Genomic DNA, 20,000 nt, shown 5'->3' on the forward strand with positions numbered 1-20,000 from the left:
CATTTGAATAATATTGTGCCTTCCTTTGCATTCACAATAGAAAAAAATAATAACTGTTTTCCTTTCTTGAATTATTAATAATAATCCATAGTTTATTGAATTTTAAAGTTCACCGTAAACCTACCCAAATTGATGGCTATGCACTACACAATTTCTTTGGCCATCATTCTTTCGTAAAATTCTCAGTATATAATAGTACGTTCCTTAGGGCCCTGAGTATTTGGAGGAAGAAATTTTAACTATTTATGTTATTGGTAAAAAGTTATGTTACCCGATTCATTTTTTAGACGCTGCATTAAGGAAAGCAAAGAAGTATTTTTATGGTTCGACGGTTAGAAAGGAGTTTAAAATTGAGACTACTTTATCATCTTTTTACAATGAACTTTGGCCTCTCCCTAAATTACTGTATCAAAGATTTTTTGACAAAGAATAAACTTAATGAAACCGACGTAGGATGTGCAGATTGTATTCCATATACAGGTTGTGATCAAGTGTACCAGGGGCAGACTAGGAAATTTTGTTGTATAAGGATTTTCAAGGTTTGTTATAATGCGCGGACTGGTAACGAATACCAAAAATTGAAAGAGCTTTTACCCTCGTAAGACTACATAGTAATTATTCTTCATGACAGTGGTCGGTTTAATGTAATACCGGTGTACTGATGGTAGCCCCTATAGCCTGAAACGCTAATTTTCGTGAAAAAAAAAAAAAAAAAAAAAAAAAAGAAAAAGATATATATATATATATATATATATATATATATATATATATATATATATATATATATATACACACACACACATATATATATATATATATATATATATATATATATATATATGAGAGAGAGAGAGAGAGAGAGAGAGAGAGAGAGAGAGAGAGAGAGAGAAGAGAGTTCATTTGTATAAATACAAAACACTATAATATATCAAAATTAGTTAAGTTCACTAAATAATGTTGGACTGAATGCTCCAGAGGAAACTCAAGGGCGGTCCTTCGTGGTAACGAATCTTGTCTATGGTTATCAGTCCAAAACAAGACGAAGCGAAATAATTACCAAGGTATTTTCTAGATCCGATTTAATAATTATCTGCTTAAAAAAAAAAGCTGTTGAGTGGAGTATCGATTGTCATAACTGTGTAATTCACGACTGTTAACCAATATTTCGTATGGTGAAATCCAGTTCGCTATACCTACTACCAGTTATGTATTTACTTCCCGCTAAGACTCAGACATATCTTGTTATTTTACAGTTGAATGGAGTAAAGAGTGATCGTTAGGAACAAATATGCACATTTATACTTACATGTTAAATGTAAAATAAAGTCTGGCGCTTTCGATAAGTGCAATTAATTAGTATTGATCACAAAGAACTTGATATTGCTCTTTTATAACAACGTTTTACTGGACATCAGCTATGAAAAATGCATAAGTTCTACTTTGTATGTTATACAGTAATAGTTTCTTTAATTAAACAAACTCTAGTTAAAAAGAACCAAAATAATTCGATATTTCAGTAAATTACTATCATATGTTGCAATGTTTCTTGGGACAGTTTTGGAGGTCAAAACCCCGTTGGGTGGGGGAATATTCTTGTAAAACATTATTTTTTTTTTTTTTTTTATTATTCTTATTACAATCATCAATTAATTATTTACAAAATTTTCATAATTATATCAATAATATTACATATTAAGTACATCAATTATATGAATTCAAATATTATTCACATACTTACTTGTGAAATGTTTTCCAAGTTCATATACATTATTGGTAAGCATGACGTTACATTGCTACAGAATAAATTTGCGGTAAGAGTTTCATTATTCGGTTAAACAGATCCATCTCACTAATATGCCAGATGTATGGGATCAGTGAATGGAAAGTGTAGTCATTTACATCAAAATATGCAAAAGGGGAATGATTAGCGAGAGATCCGATTCCTGAATGTATATTCAAGGAAAAGAGAATTTCTTTGGAAATAGTTTTAGGTGAAGTCATAGCTTAGGATTTCATGTTTTTATCCCCATCATTCCAGATATTCTAATAAAAGAAGTTATCGAGTTTAAATTTAGGCTGAAGGCAATTCTCTCCTTTTAAGTGAATGTTATATTATGGTGAAATTCTCATTCAGGCATTTAAATGTTCTTAGAAGCTTGTAGATCATTTAATTGTTTTAACTTACCTTGCTATTGAGCTGACATCTATTTGACAGGCATTCCTTTCTACTTACAATATCTACGACTAAAGCAATGAATTCATGAAATCTCAACGCTATTGAGTTTCATTGAATAATTCATTTATGAAGATTGCTAACAAAATGTTTTGAAATATAAACCTATTTATAAATTTACACAATGATCAAGTTTTAAAGAAATATAACATCATATTTAAATGTTATGAATAAAACATATTACAAGATTAAAAACGAAAATCTACTATTATATCTATAAAGATTACATAAAAATGGTTTCACAATATAAATAAAAAATAAGCTCATTTAGTATTTTGAAAATATTTCTTGGTATTCTTCTGTACATCTAATATATATTTAAAATCACTTCTTTCAGATCGGGTGCGAATAGACTTATTTCTGTGTTTCTAGGGATGCAATATATTAGGTTTGTTGGGTTCGCTGATAATAGCCGATAAAGAAAGATATGACTTCTTACCTGAAAGATGTAAGGAATGATTTCGTAAACTTAATTAATTTTGTACAGTCAATTCAAATCTGATTTCTGAACTCTAGAACATTGATTTTGGAAACAGTAGCGATTGATTCTTTTACTTTACACAGATGGCTATCCTGATAATATGGGAGGAACAACAAAGTGCTATGTTACGGGAACACTCGGGAAGAGACTGTTATCCATAAAAGAAGATAAAAAAAAAAAAAAACCTTTAATGAGGCCTGAGAGGACCAACGCAGATTAGGTAGGGGAGCGCCCGGCCTGGCCAGACGGCTTGACGCCAGCTTATGCTAAGTTCAGCTTGAGGCTATCATAAGGTTTTGGCTCGGTGAAGGTCATGTCCCCTTTTTCCAGTTTGTAATGACTTGTCGGAATCAGACGAGAAGCTTTGCAGCCATTAACAGATTAAGAAAACGTGAAAACGTGGATGACATCTCTTAAACCTCTTCCGTGTGTTATCCTCCCAAAGTGGGAAAATCTCTTCAGTGACACGTGACCGAAAGCCAGACTTTTAATGAATCGCAAGGTTACTGATTATCATCCGTCTTATCCCCGCAGCAAAGGACTAATTGTTTCCCTCCCACCCTCACCTTTTTCAGGAACTGAGTCAAGTATAATGATAATAATAACAATATAATAATGATAATAGCCATATTAAGTTTTCATTGCATCCCTTCTATTCCTTTCATCTGGACATCATAATAATTATAAAGACTTCACTTTGCAAATTACGTAAATAATAGAAGCAAAACAGGCAAAGACACCTAAAGCGAGAAAGGGAAGGAATGAGTAAGAAGCTCATCAGGATTCTCTCTTCACATAGATATTGAAACGTTCTTGTCTATTAAAATATTTGCACCCAAACTAAGGATGCAAATGGAATCACAAAGCAGCATGATTTAGGCATATGTCCCTGATCATTACATATATTCAAGTGATAAACTCTGTAAACGGTAATACAGGCACACACACACACACACACACACACACACACACACACATATATATATATATATATATATATATATATATATATATATATATATATCTATCTATCTATATATCTATATATATATATATATATATATATATATATTATATATATATATATATATATATATATATATATATAATATATATATATATATCTATATCTATCTATCTATATATATATATATATATATATAATTATAATTCTCTAATATATATATAAATCTAAATATATCTCTATATATATATATAATATATATATAATATAAATATATATATATATATATACTATATAAATATATATATAATATTATATATTCTATATATCTATATATAAGAAAATACAGAACTGGCCCCGAAGCCGTTCTCTTTGCTGACATCTCCGGAGAGGCAGGTGTGGTGTGCCGCCAGTCCCTTCCCTCGGAGTAAGGGAAGGAAGACCCTTTCCCCCATACCCCTATACCCCCATCCCCTCCTTTCAGTTTCAAAGGCATCGAACTGTTCGTACTAATTACATTTGCTGCATCTCCAGAAATGAGACGTAATACATAACAAATTACGCTACCAGCTGCTGTCACTGCCAAGGAAAGAATGGAAGATGATCTTTTCTTATCAAGAAAAAGCGTCGCGCTCCTAATAAAAACATATGGAAAACGTGCATTATACACTTTCGAATAGTAACCTCTACTCTTTTTATGTATGCGTCTAACCGTGAGTTGTGGCCATATCTTCAATCCAGTTCTACGATACATGCTTTAAATACTTTGAATTATTTATTTAAAATTTGGGATGATGCTGTCATATGTTTTAGTGTGGATTTCGAGACCTTTCTGCCTTTGTCTCACAAACACAGATTCTCACTTTATCTGGTTGGAATCAGCAATTAAAAGGTAAGTTCAAAATAAAATAGATAATATTAACTGAAAACGATTTAAAATAGATATAGAGGATAGGGCGTTCTTCTCTACATGAATTATTTTAATAGGTCGGCAACCAGCTGAATTTATTTTATATATACGGCCAATAAAACTTGTACCCTCCCAAACATTTTTCAAAGAAGGATAATGGTTAAAGTGAGCTTCCTGGTGATCTGTCATTATGTTGAAATATTCCATTTGCAAGAAATTACAGGGAGTTATTACTTAAAATCTTATTTCATACGCACTGTTTATTGTTAGAATTTCAATTTTGATTTTAAAACCCCAAACCGTTTTTGGTATTCTACCTCATATAAAAGTTGATAAGAGAGAGAGAGAGAGAGAGAGAGAGAGAGAGAGAGAGAGAGAGATCTATTTGTAATGTTTGTAAAAGATTTGTAAGTAACGCTGCTTTTACTTCTATTGCATAGTGATCTATTAGAAAAGAATAAATAGCCTTGAAAGGAAAGCATGGCGGACGGATAACGTGGGCAGAAAACTAAGGAGTGGCAGACAGAGGCAGAGATAATCCTTCTTCCGGGCAAGATGGAAGTAGTACTGGTGCTCTCCCGAGGGAATATACGGTAAAACAGATGAATACAACTCTACCAAATTTCACTTGGGAGAACATTTGTTTACGGTTTTCTTGGGCGCTCCTTCTATCCGGCCTTTGATCCATGCATTCCAGAGGTAAATGATTAGGACCTAATCCCGGGAGTGACATCTCTCGAGATTTGCTAATTCTGCCTTATGGCGTTATTTCTTTCTGCCATCCTCATATTATACAGCCCATTCTATATATATATATATATATATATATATATATATATATATATTAAATATATATATATATATATATATATATATCTATATATTTAATCTTGAAATGTTAATAAATGGTCCGCCGTTTCCGTTTTTTCTGCTGCAGTTATCTAAAAACACTGTAGACGATTTCTTAATCCTGGTTGGGTCAAGGTCGTTAAATGAGATTAGAAGACTTCTTGACCGCACTGTACACTTGGCAAAGGTCTTAAAAAAACATGCCACGTTTATGACAAGTATAAAGTTTTGTTAATCTTCTGGTAATGAAAATAAATAGAATGACTTCTTAGTTGAAAAATATTGACTCCTGGGACAAATTTGTATAGGAGTTCTTTCAAAAACCTAGTTCAATATAATTTATATGCCACGAATTTTGTACATTTGACACCACTGTATTCATCTACTTTAGCTCCGCCTTACCTTTCGATTTAGGCCCTACAATAAAAGAACAATAAAAACTATTTTGTCTCGGTCCATAAAGGCAGGACGAAACGCTCCCCTCGCGTCTTAAATATGACGACGACAACAACAACAATAACGCCACCATTTAGTTGAGAAATCCAGATTAAGAAGGATTCGTTAAAACCAGTTAACGCTGGTAAAAACGCTCTCCCGAACTTCCATGAAAGATTATTTGCTACCTTTTATTTAAGCCGTCACTATCATAGCAGAAAATGGAAGATTAGTGAGAGGAAATTATAGTTTCTGGAGACAACGGTAAACACAATGATAACGCGTTTGATATTTTGGTTAAGCCTTCTCAAAAGTAACTATAAAATTGTTATGAATTCCTATTAAAAACTTTAAACGATATCTTCGTTGCTGATAGATTTCTCGAGCTAAAATGCAAGTTCTTAAACGTCTCGTGAGATGCGCAGCAAATGGACAAACATTTCAGAGAAGGTACAATATGAATCCGTAATAAACATCGGTATCACAAGATAAACCATAGATTTTAATTCAGGTTTGGAAGCTATTTTGAAAAGCAGTTAGTGAATAAGGCAAGGTTGCACTATCCTGCAACATTATGTCTAAAACATGCAAAACGTACAGCCGGCGATAATATGAATCTGCCAAATATCAAGAATATATGGTTTCCTTGACAACAGATTACAAATGCTCATTAGTGGCTAGTACATCTTAATCAGCATAAGTAGATCATCCAGTAACTGTTTTCATTACATTTCATGAAAAACCTTTTATTAATTCTCTGGATATTATTTTGGCACTGATAAAAAGATAAGGGAGAAAACCTGATCTCCGACCTGGTGCTCGTCCTCTTTGTCTTATAGAGCTTCATTTGCTAAATATTTTAGCGTTGTATTTCATGTTTTTGGAAGAGCGACTATGTATCAGCTGAAAGAATTCCCACACTATCTATAGTTTAGGAATAGGCGATGAAAGATACTTTTCTATCAGCCCCGAAATTTAGGAGATAGCAAATGGCTTGTAATCATATCCGCCAGTTATTTTCTATCCGATTCCGGTTTCACTCGCATATTCAGGCGGCAAAAGTTATTGAGCGTGTGGCAGCCGCCCACTTACTAAGAAAGAGGTGACTAATCTTACCAACGTTGATGGAAATTGGTCTGTCACTCGCAGCAATACGGACTGAAGAAAACAACGGAAAAAGGCAACCCGTACTTAATTATTTTGACTCTTCGGATGCAAATTTAGAAATTACCAGGAGATGACTCCGACTGTCCCTACTAATGATTTTCGTAGAATATGAAAGATGACGACGAGAGATGACAGTTTCCAACATGTGACTTCAACTTGCCCGTTTTGTTACTTTGCAAATTGTTTGTATGCAATAATATTTTATCAGGGGAAAGTGACTGCACCATGTAAAATGAATGGATTCCAAAGTGATTCAGGGAAAATGAAATACATCTGAGATTCGATAGACTGAGTTCAGCAAAATGGCCCGTCATCGGATTTTCCCTTCTCTTTAAGTACAAGCCACTTTAGGACTCGCCTGCTGAGGCCCGTTCGCCATCCACACTTGGAATATAGATGGCAGTGATTATCCCTCCTGCACATAAGCGCCTTAGAGCCAATCTGATTCCCTTCAGGCAGATGTAAATATTTCTATGCTGGCCCCCTCGAACATCACTCCCCGTCACAACTCTCAGGCTTCCCCTCAGCACTTCTCACGGTCCCCCCTTCCCACCAACCCCCTCTTCCCCCTTTTTCGCTTCTCGGCATCTTTTTCACCCTCGGCTCCTTTCTCGAATCGCGTCTTCCGTTGCGTCTTCTTTATTCTCCAGTCTTCTTAATCCTACTTTGCACACGTCCGTCCGCTCATATACCATTTTGTTTTCACTCAGGTGTAAGCAATTATCCAGTGCCTTGAGAGCGTCAATTTCTGATTCCTCTCTGATCTTGTAGAACCAAGTATTCCTAGCATTTATTCCCCACCCCTATTATGTGTTATCTTTTTTTTAGCAATGTCATTTCTATGCTTCCCTGTAAAATGTTCTCTCTTTCCTGCCTTCTGTGCCCCCACCCACCAACACCCTCTCTTTCCCATCTCGGCCTCCTCTCTGTTTGTTATTAGTTGTTCTGTCTTCCCCTCAGTTACAGAACTGAGGTGATAATGTGAACTTCACGGTCTGATAGCTTTAGAACCCAGGATCGAAGGAAGGTTCTGCGTCACCGTCATTACTTCTGTAGATAATGAAAGGAAAAAACAGCTTGACTGAAAGATATTGAAAGGCAAACTTCGAATGAAAATTTCATGGGCTCCGAATCACGGTTTTCATAAATTCATTGAAAACAGTGAAAACGTATGAAAATGAGATTTAAATGCAAAGAAATAGGCCAAGGAAAATGGAAGAAATTAGAAATATTTATATATAAAAATAGAACAAATACAGATTTAAGCAATAAGTAATTAACTATTCCCTCCCAAAAAATCATCCATGAAACGTACTCATTGGAGTGAAAGTGTGGGACGGCAGACGTGGCAAGTTCATGGAAGGCGGCGGCGTCGTGGAAGCAGCGGCGCAGGAAGACGAAAAGTAAAAGGACGACTGCCACCGGATACCGACCGAATAGTACTATCTATCTATCTATCTATCTATCTATCTATCTATCTATCAAAGCAATTCACATAACCAACGATAGATAGATAGAGGTTGACAGCATGGAAATGAATGACACCCCTTTATATGACTTAAACTCAGGTTTTATAAAGTTCACAATTCAATTGGAAATAAAATAGTCGATTTGTTTTATCTTGAGAATAGAGAAGAAATCCAGAGAGGAGGCACACGAGGGTTACGAAGAGAAAGAAAATTCCAAAGAATAAACGTGTGTGAAGACGCGGCCCAAATAGGGCGTTATTCATCTTCAATATTTCATCTCCATCGAATCCACAAGAAACTTAATAATTGTTGATACTTTTAAATCCCTGTCGGCGTTGTATCCAGGCGATTTCTACGCGCCGGAGAGAAACATATTGAAGAAAAATGTTCGAACGATTACATACAGCGCCTAACCGTTCGGTTCATCTAATTGCAACTTGAACCTTAATTTCCCCAGTCGTAAGAATCAAAATCAATCGCCGAATATCTTGGAGCAAGAGGCTTCTGGCTCTAATGATACGATATGCAGCGAGAGTGTTGTTAAGCATCTCAAACTTACTTGTATTGCTGCTAAAATCTCCAACAAAGATGAAGATTCCCGCGCAATAGAGCATTAAAACATCAATAAGACGATGAATTGAACCTTAGGACTAATGGTGATAAGGGCTGGTTTTGCTTTCTTGAACGACAGCTTACGAGCAAACAGCCTATTAGATATCCTTAAAAATAAAACGATTATCAAAACTTAGTGTGCAGAAACATCATTTTGGTTTTTCGAACACCTAATTGTTCGTTTCAACTGTTTCCCCTCTTATGACATATGTCTTGTCGTTTTTACTTAATAAAACACACAGGAACAGGAACTCAATGTTTGCTCAGTCTCTTCTCTTTGCATATTGACTCTACCGGTAACTGAGTGGGACGAAAAAAATGCGTCACCCAACTGACTAACTGTTCGAGGTGCATTTAAAACGTTGCTTCGAGAAAATGACTCGATGTTGACGAAAGCAAAAGAGAAGAAGATGAAAAAAGCCATTTGCTTAGAAAATCTTTCTCTGGATGCAACTTCCGCTGCCTATGCTAATGCGGACTGACAATGCGGGACAAGATGCAAGGGAAAAGTTCCCCCCGCCCTCATGCCCCACTCCCTCCACCCTAACCAGTGAGCCCTTTCCCTTCCATACCCTCCCCCTTCCATCTGATTTGAATTGCTTGCATTTCTAATAGAAAACTAAAAGTTATATGCAACTTCTGAAAATAGGGAATTTCTCCCGAACTCTGCGCACTGAAGACGGTATGATAATATAGTTACTGAGTTTGTTATTCGAGGGAAAAAAAAAGAAGGCGTCTTTTTCGTTAAAATTCTCTTTAGGAGCCTTCATAACAGTTTGTTTGTTGCGTATTCTCCAAATCACTCCGTGAGTAAAGCTTCTAGAGTGTTACTCCTGGATTTTGCGGAGATAATATTCATTTATAGGCGCACTTTTACATGATGGATACAAATGAGGAAGACTGTCCTTCGTCCGTATTATCATAGTTCATTTCCGGTAACAAAACTTAACTAAAGTTAGTAAAGTTAAAGTTTTGAAAGGATGTTGATGTATTCTTTATACGGACATATATACGCACACACACACACACACTATATATTTATATATATATATATATATATATATATATATATATATATATATATATATATATATTTATATATATAGTGTGTGTGTGTGTGCGTGCGTATATATGTCCGTATAAAGAATACATCAACATCCTTTCAAAACTATACTATATATATATATATATATATATATATATATATATATATATATATATATATATATATATATATAAGAATACCACAGGAAAATGATAGTCAGAAGAGATCCAAGCGCTTTCGTCTTTACTAAGACATTGTCAAGGAACGAATGAAATACAATTGGAGAGAATGTTCTCAGGTACACAACAAGATCAAGAATAACAGATGGTTAATTGTCAAAAGGGTAAAAATTAATGAGATAATCCAGGATTATCAGATATCATGCGGTCACAAACCTAAACATAGATTTAACCCTAACCGAAACCACAAAGTATCTTTACAGTCCAAATCATGTAAAAACTGAATATATTAATTTTGTTGCTTATATTTATCTTCAACATTTTTCATTATGAGGGCATCAAGTTTAAATAAACCAAGAATTAAATTTAGAACATTTCCATTATTTGACTTGATGAAACAAGATTCAATTATATTCCTTTTAACTGTGTCATTACATGGGCTTAAGGCTCTTGCTTGACTCCAGTTAATAGGCTAATCTAAATCTCTCATATGTCAAACAATAAGCATTCGATATTTGCCCAGTTCTCACAGAATATTGGTGCTGTTTGAGACGTTGTGAAAGAGATTTACCGGTTTGTCTGTAATAGACTTTATCACACTTTTTGCAAGGAATTTCATATATGCAGCCTGGACGATCTTTAGGAGAATTTTTTAGTACTAAACTCTTGCCATTAATATTACTGAAAACAAAATTTATGTTAAAAAGCTTTAAAATTCTAGGAATATCTAAAAACCTTTCATCATAGGGTAATTTTAGAATGTTATGCTTACTAGATTCTAGCTTGTCATTAGTTAAATAAAATGTTTTTCTAGCTCTTTTCCATGCCACATCTACAAAAAGTCCTTGGGTTTCAATGCAATATCATAAATAGTTTTAATCTCAGCGTCAATAAACTGCGGGCTACAGACACGTAAAGCCCTTGGAACATCCCAGAAAAAACAGAGAATTTAACATTTTGATGGTGATTGGAGTAGTAATGAACCACGGTCCGTGTAATGAACAAACGAGGCAATCTTAGTTGATTTCTGAAAGACTGGAAAGGTGAAATTTCTATCATTTCTATGGACAGTTATGTCAAGAAAATTCAAATTACAATTTCTTTCTTCCTCTACAGTAAATTTTATAGAAGGGACTAAATTATTGAGATTATTAAGGAATTCCTGGAGATTGTCGTGAACTGGCCAAATACAGAAAATATCATCCACATACCTAAACCATATAACTTTTTGGGGCAAAATTCTTGGTAAGAGTTTTGTCTCAAAAGATTCCATGTAAATATTGCTAAGGACAGGAGATAAGGGATTACCCATATCCATGCCAAATTTTTGTACAAAAAATTCCCCATTAAAGCACAGCTTACTATCTTTGATACATAACCTTATGAGACTATTAGGTTAATGTAAAATTCTTATTACTTTTGTTGGTTTAAATCAGCCTTGTTTACATTTAAGTTAACTTTTTGCTGAGTATGTTTACTCTTACGTTTCCGTAAGTTAAGTTGCTTTACGATCGTTTGTCAGTGTTTTTGCGCCTCCTCCTCCTCCTGGGAAGGTAATGAGTGGACATGGTGGACCGGTCAACGGCAGTTCGGGTCTTGACAAGCTCTCACCAGGACTGTTTCCCGTCGCAGCATTTACATTTTGGTTTATTTGGAGGACGACTTAGAACCTATACCTTTCGGACCACGCATTTGGATATTTCCCTCACGGATTCTGGCAGACGCAAATATAAGTCTCTTGTGCGTGTGAGTCTTTGGATCACGGTTTTTTTACGCAGGTGTTGTGGTCACCTGCGACCTTCACGCTGCTGTGGGGAGCTTCGCAGAGGTTGTGTCATCTGCGACCGCTGTTTCTGCCCTTTGTTCCCGTCGGAGGATTTTTACGGGACCAGTGTCGTCGCTATATCCCGGCATTGGATTTGGATTTACTTGCCGTGTTATCCTCGTCTAGCTGCTATACGGGAGTGAGAGCAACTTGACTCGTTAGGTGACAAGTTGGGAGGCTGCCGCCAGGTAAGACGCATTATCATTCCTCTTCTCTCGGGACAATGTGTTGCCCTTCAGTACCTGGTGTACATTATTTGCCCTTCTGTTAGCAGTTCGATGTACTGATCACGGCTCAGAATTCAACTTCTTTTCTGGTACTTCTTCTTGAGGTGAAGTTATATGCTTTTGGCAAGTTTGAATCTTATTTATATATATATATTTGCGTATCTTTTCATAATCGATACTGTGAGATGGAATTTAGTGGACTGAGTTCCACATTGTTTAGCTATGTGTTATAGGTAGGAATATTAAGGTTTTCCTTGTTTTCATCTCTGACTTCTTTCTACCTTATTATTATTAGGTTATTGGTGATTTTGGCTAGCCTTATTTTGGATCCAACTCGTTATATTAAGTATGTTTTTATTCTCTTGATTAGGGCTTAGAGTATTAGCTTTAGGGTATCTTGTGAGTTTCGAGAACCAGGTATTTGTTCTCTTAATTATTCATTTGTGCAATTAAGTGTATTTATCTCACAAGGTTGATTTTAGTCTTTTTCTAGTTTGTAATAAATATTGTTAAGTTTTCTTGAGTGTTTCTGTTTCCGTCCTTCCTTGTCACTGAGATACATGTACTGACTGCAATCTTTATAAATATAAAGGCCCAAAAAGAACCTGTACTGCAATCTTGGAGGTTGTAACAGAGATTAATGAGGTTTGCTACAGTTAAGGGAATGTCATGACGTTCTAATTCATCCTCCAAATATTCAAGTAAATCATCTACAAGCACTTTTGTAAATAAAGAGACAACATCAAAACTAACCATATTAAAATCAAAATTCAAATTTAAGCTATTCAATTTGTTTATAAAATCAACATTGTTTTTAACATAAGTGTTAGAAATGTTTCCTACCAAAGGTGTAAGAATTTTTACAAGCCATTTAGATAAATTATACGTAACTGAGCCCACTGAACTAATGATTGGTCTGATAGGGTTATTGATTTTGTGTGTCTTGACTAAACCATATACATATATGGTAGGGAGGCGTATTGCGGTGTAAACTGTTTGATTAAATGGTCCAAGCCCTTCAGAATGGATTTCATTTGTTTATTATAATGGGAGTTCACTGTCTGTGTAGGATCAGACCTCAGTTTCGTGTAAGTATCAGTATCATTTAGCAATGTCATTATTTTACTTACATAGTCACTTTTATTCATTATTACCACTGCATTTGAACTAAACTTTTTTATTATATATATATATTCACTTAAACAAAACTTAGGAAAGTAATTTAAACAGCCTTAACATACAGATTAATATAATTATTAACACCTTACAATTAACAACAAACACGCTGAAGGTGGCAAGCCAAGTAGTACATTCGTATGTTAGACCGCTTTATAGTTAAATGAAGATTCCTGTCGACGAAAGGACCTCATCCAAAACGTAGACGAAGCGAGAAAGTCCTTGTCAGTGAATATGTTCAGTTCGTAACCACTCTGTCCTAAAAATATGAACAATATCACTATTAGTGACAGGAAACAGTAAGTCAAATTAAACTAACCCAGAATTACTCAAAATTAAGCTGCATAAAATTTTACAGGGCTTCGCACAAAATAAAATTAACCAAAGCCCTAAACTTCATAACAATGCAACCTTTAACGCAAATAACCTGGGAATTTTATATGAATAAATTGACTCAAAAGGACCAAGAATAGTTATTTAATAATTAAGGGTTTAGCAAGACCTTTACTTAAATATAAATGAAAGTACTGGCAATAACAAGGAATCAAAACTAAAACCCGCTTCCTTCAGTTGAACCCCATACCTGTTATTGTCCAGAGAGCATATAAGTGGAAGTGACGACGACGTTCACCACAAGAGCAAGTTGCAGATAAAGGAGCCAATTATACGACACATCAAGCTAGGACTCCACTTGGCTCAATCACACACAACGATGCTGAATACATCAAAGTAAGCCTTGGTCATAACTCGAGACGAGGACTTCAGAAACCTGCATACGTCTCGACGTGGCACATGGTCGTGGCAAACCAATCGAAGAAGCTATCCAGTGGTCCAGTGAGGGTTTTACAACATCCACATATTGTTTATATTCCTCACTGTATAATTATCGACGAAGAAACACATCTGCGACGAAAAACACTTGAACACGAAGATTAGTAATTTCACAGAAAGCTTAGAGGAATAGGAGGAGGAGTTGCTGCCATACTGCGGACTGAGTGATGACTCTGCTTCTTTCAGTACATAACCATATCGGCTTGTATAGTATAACAAGGAATAAGGGAACCAATGGAAGAGGGTTAAAAATGAAAACAATCTAATTGAATACCAACTTAAAACTATCAAACAACTACTTACTCCCTTAGAGTCAAAATATGCGGTTAATACAAACAAAAATGGAAAATTACGAATTATATTCGTAATTTTCTGGACAGCATTAGATTTATCAGCGTTGGTCACTTTCACTGTTTCGTCTTCTTTAATTTTTTTATAAGCCTGGAGAAATCTTACGGGTACATTAGGGGGAGAAGGCTTGCTCATAGCACCATACACAATACCTATACAAATATTGATATCATCAGGGCATAGATTATGATTAAATTTTTCCAAATAACAAAAGGATTTTGAAATGTCGATGGTCCAGGTTGCCGTAAAACACACCAAAGCTTTGGTGCTATGAGGAAGCCTTCTCCCCCTAATGTACCCGTAAGATTTCTCCAGGCTTATAAGAAAATTAAAGAAGACGAAACAGTGAAAGTGACAAATTCAGATAAATCTAATGCAGATAAATCTAATGGACACAAGTTGCTAGGTGATCAAGCCCCTCTTCTTCCATTTTCTAGGTATATTTTTTCTGCTAACCTTATTCTTATTGTTGCTTTTATAATTCCAGAATAGTAGTCTCCAGCCTCTTGTTTAAATCCCAAAACGTTAATGTTTGGAATGACAATCGTATTTTTCCTGCACATTCCGTCTTTGTCATGGCCCCTTTCCCAGTAGTAATGTTTTCTAGCCTTACTGTGCATCTTCACCCGCCAGTGAGTCAGGAATTTATTCGCTTCTAAAAAACTAGGACACCCGATTAGCTGGTGGGAGAAGGCGCATAGGAAGGGTAGGAAATATCAATATGGGGAGAGGCACATCGGTACCTAAAGAAGAGTACGTCCTCGAACCCTGGTGCTTTGTAAATTATAGAATCTGGGATCTAAATAACCTCTTCTTATTAGAACATTATATATAAATATAGTATATATATATATATATATATATATATATATATATATATATATATATATATATATATATATATATATATATATATATATATATATATCTAATAAAAGGAGCCCATAAAAACACCAAAATGTAGAGAGAAAAGTACTATATTTCAGAGACTGCTGTCTCTCTCTTCAGGTATATGAATGAGAAAAGTGTACAGAAAAGGTGGTATTTATACCAAGAGATTCGTCCACAAGTAAGCCAATTTAGGCACCCCGCTGATAATCTTCCTTTAATCTTCTTAAGCGTTGGTTAAATGAACACTGCGTCGACGATGTCTGATGTCCAATTCCCTTTTGAGATGTTCATTACCTGCTTCTCTTTTATTAAGGCCGATTCCATCATTTGACTCTTGTACGGCAGTGCTGCTCTAAATTACACGTGACATATTCCAGTTTATTCTATGGTTATGTTCATTATATGATGAAAATAGCCGAGTTCTGTTGTCCATACCTAACTGACCGTTTGTGTTATTAATCTCTGGGGAAGTGATTTACCTGTAAATCCGATGTAAGATTGGTCACAGTCCTGGCATGGGATCTCATATACCCCAGAGTCTTTGGGCGATGTCTTTTGTTGGACGTTAATCAGGGATTAACGTCCAACAAAAGACATCGCCCAAAGACTCGGGGGTATATGAGATCCCATGCCAGGACTGTGACCAATCTTACATCGGATTTACAGGTAAATCACTTCCCCAGAGATTAATACAACACAAACGGTCAGTTAGGTATGGACAACAGAACTCGACTATTTTCAATCATATAAATGAACATAACCATAGAATAAACTGGAATATGTCACGTGTAATTTATAGCAGCAACTGCCGGTACAAGAGTCAAATGATGGAATCGGCCTTAATAAAAGAGAAGCAGGTAATGAACATCTCAAAAGGGAATTGGACATCAGACATCGTCGACGCAGTGTTCATTCAACCAACGCTTAAGAAGATTAAAGGAAGATTATCAGCGGGGGTGACCTAAATTGGCTTACTTGTGGACGAATCTCTTGGTATAAATACCACCTTTTCTGTACACTTTTCTCATTCATATACTGAAGAGAGAGACAGCAGTCTCTGAAATATAGTACTTTTCTCTCTACATTTTGGTGTTTTTTATGGGCTCCTTTTATTAGATGGAATTCTGTTGTTACAGAACACCTTTACCAGTCATATATATAAATATATATATATATATGTGTGTGTGTGTGTGTGTGTGTGTGTGTGTGTGTGTGTATATGTATATGTATAGTATATATATAAATATATCTATATATATATATATATATATATATCATATAGATATATATATATATTATCTATATATATATATATAGATATATATATATATATATATATAGATTATCTATGATGAATATATATTATATATTGATTATATTTAACTATCTTATATATAGTATATATATATATATGTTAATATAAATATATATATAAATATAAAGTAATTATATATATATAATATAGAATATCATATATATATATATATATATATATATTATATTAAAGATATATATATATATCTATATATTATTATATTACATATATATTATATATTATATATATATAATAATATATTATATATATTCTATTATAATATATATATATTATATATGAATATATATATATAGATATATAAATTAATTATATCATATATATTATATTATATATATTATTATATAATTAATTATATAATATATATATAGATATATACATATATTGATATATATCTATGATATATATTATATAATATTATAATATATATATTATAAACATATTATATATACTTATATATAAACATATATATATATAATATATTATATATATATAATATTATATATATATATATATATATATATATTATATATATATATAACATATATATCTCTAAATATAATGAGATATATATGAGATATTAATATCTATAAAATATATATATATTGATATATTTATATAATTATCTAATAGATAATAGTATATCTATATATAAAGTATATATAGATCTATATATATATATATATATGTATATATATATATATATATTATATATAAATATATATATATATATATATATATATATATCTAATATATATATTATATATATATATATATATGGTATATATATATATATTTATATATATAGAATATATATATAGAATATGTATATATATATATCTATATATATATATATATATATTATATATATATATATATATATACATATATATATATATATATATATATATATATAATATACATAGATATATATATATATATACAATATATATATATATATATATATAATATATATATAGAAATATATATATAGAAATATATATATAATATATAATATATGATTAATAGATATATATATATATATCGAGCTACAATGTCCTTTAATATCTAATTCGCTCTACCTCGGAATTAATATATTTCATATATGCTTAACCGAAGGGGAATTTTTTTCTTGATAATAGATTTACCTGTACTTGGGCGCGAACGCAGGTACATTATAAATCCAGGAACGTCAGTGGAAGCGATACCACCCAGCTACGCGAGAGGCTAAAGGTTTATGCCGTCTCTCACCTCAAATACTTTCTCGCGCTGAAGTATTCGTTGGTTTGGAGACAACATCGACCCGCCTCGACTCCGGTAGTTAAGTAGCGCTTAGTATTTGAGGTGAGAGACGGCATAAACCTTTAAGCCTCTCGCGGTAGCTGGGTGGGATTGCTCCACTGACGTTCCTGGTGAATTTATAATGTACCTGCGTTCGCGCCCAAGTACAGGTAAATCTATTATCCGAGAAAAAAATTCCCCTTCGGTTAAGCATATATGAAAAATATGTTTAATTCCGAGGTAGAGCGAATTAGATATTAAAGGACATTGTAGCTCGATATATGTATATAATCACGGTAATGTGATTGACTTATGTAAATGCTACGTGCTGTCAAAAGCGCTACTTAACTACGGAGTCGAGGCGGGTTGATGTTGTCTCCAAACCAGCGAATACTTCAGCGTGAGAAAGTATTTGAGGATGTTGAGAGACGGCATAAACCTTTAAGCCTCCGCGGTAGCTGGGTGGGATTGCTTCCACTGACGCTCCTGGATTTATAATGTACCTGCGTTCGCGCCCAAGTACAGGTAAATCTATTATCGAGAAAAAAATTCCCCTTCGGTTAAGTTCATATATGAAAATATATTAATTCCGAGGTAGAGCGAATTAGATATTAAAGGACATTGTAGCTCTGATATATGTATTAATAACACGGTAATGTGATATGACTTATGTAAATGCTACGTGCTGTCAAAAGCGCTACTTAACTACCGGAGTCGAGGCGGGTTGATGTTGTCTCCAAACCAACGAATACTTCAGCGCGAGAAAGTATTTGAGGTGAGAGACGGCATAAACCTTTAAGCCTCTCGCGGGAGCTGGGTGGGATCGCTTCCCCAATGACGTTCCTGGATTTATAATGTACCTGCGTTCGCGCCCCCCAAGTACAGGTAAATCTATTATTCGAGAAAAAAAAACCCCTCCCCCTTCGTTAGCATATAGAAAACAATATATTAATCCGGGAACGGTAGAGCGAATTAGATATTAAAGGACATTGTAGCTCGATATATGTATATAATCCCACCTGGTAAGGTGATATGGGACTTATGTAAATGCTACGTGCTGTCAAAAAGCGCTACTTAACTACCGGAGTCGAGGCGGGTTGATGTTGTCTCCAAACCAACGAATACTTCAGCGCGAGAAGTATTTGAGGTGAGAGACGGCATAAAACCCTTTAAGCTCTCGCGGTAGCTGGGTGGATCGCTTCCACTGACGTTCCTGGATTTATAATGTACCTGCCGTTCCGGGCGGCCCAAGTACAGGTAAATCTATTATCGACGCAAAAAAAATTCCCCTTTCCCTTCGGTTAACGCATATTATGAAAACATATATTAATTCGCCGAGGTGGAGCGAATTAGATATTAAAGGACATTGTAGCTCGATATGTTATATTCAATCACGGTAATGTGATATGACTTATGTAAATGCTACGTGCTGTCAAAAGCGCTACTTAACTACCGGAGTCGAGGCGGGTTGATGTTGTCTCCAAACCAACGAATACTTCAGCGCGAGAAAGTATTTGAGGTGAGAGACGGCATAAACCTTTAAGCCTCTCGCGGTAGCTGGTGGGATCGCTTCCACTGACGTTCCTGGATTTATAATGTACCTGCGTTCGCGCCCAAGTACAGGTAAATCTATTATCGAGAAAAAAATTCCCTTTCGGTTAAGCATATAGAAAATATATTAATTCCGAGTAGAGCGATAATATTAACCGAGGTAGATATGGACATTGTAGCTCGATATATG

This window comes from Macrobrachium nipponense, chromosome 10, assembly GCF_015104395.2.
Source record: "Macrobrachium nipponense isolate FS-2020 chromosome 10, ASM1510439v2, whole genome shotgun sequence".
Taxonomy (NCBI): Eukaryota; Metazoa; Arthropoda; class Malacostraca; order Decapoda; family Palaemonidae; genus Macrobrachium; species Macrobrachium nipponense.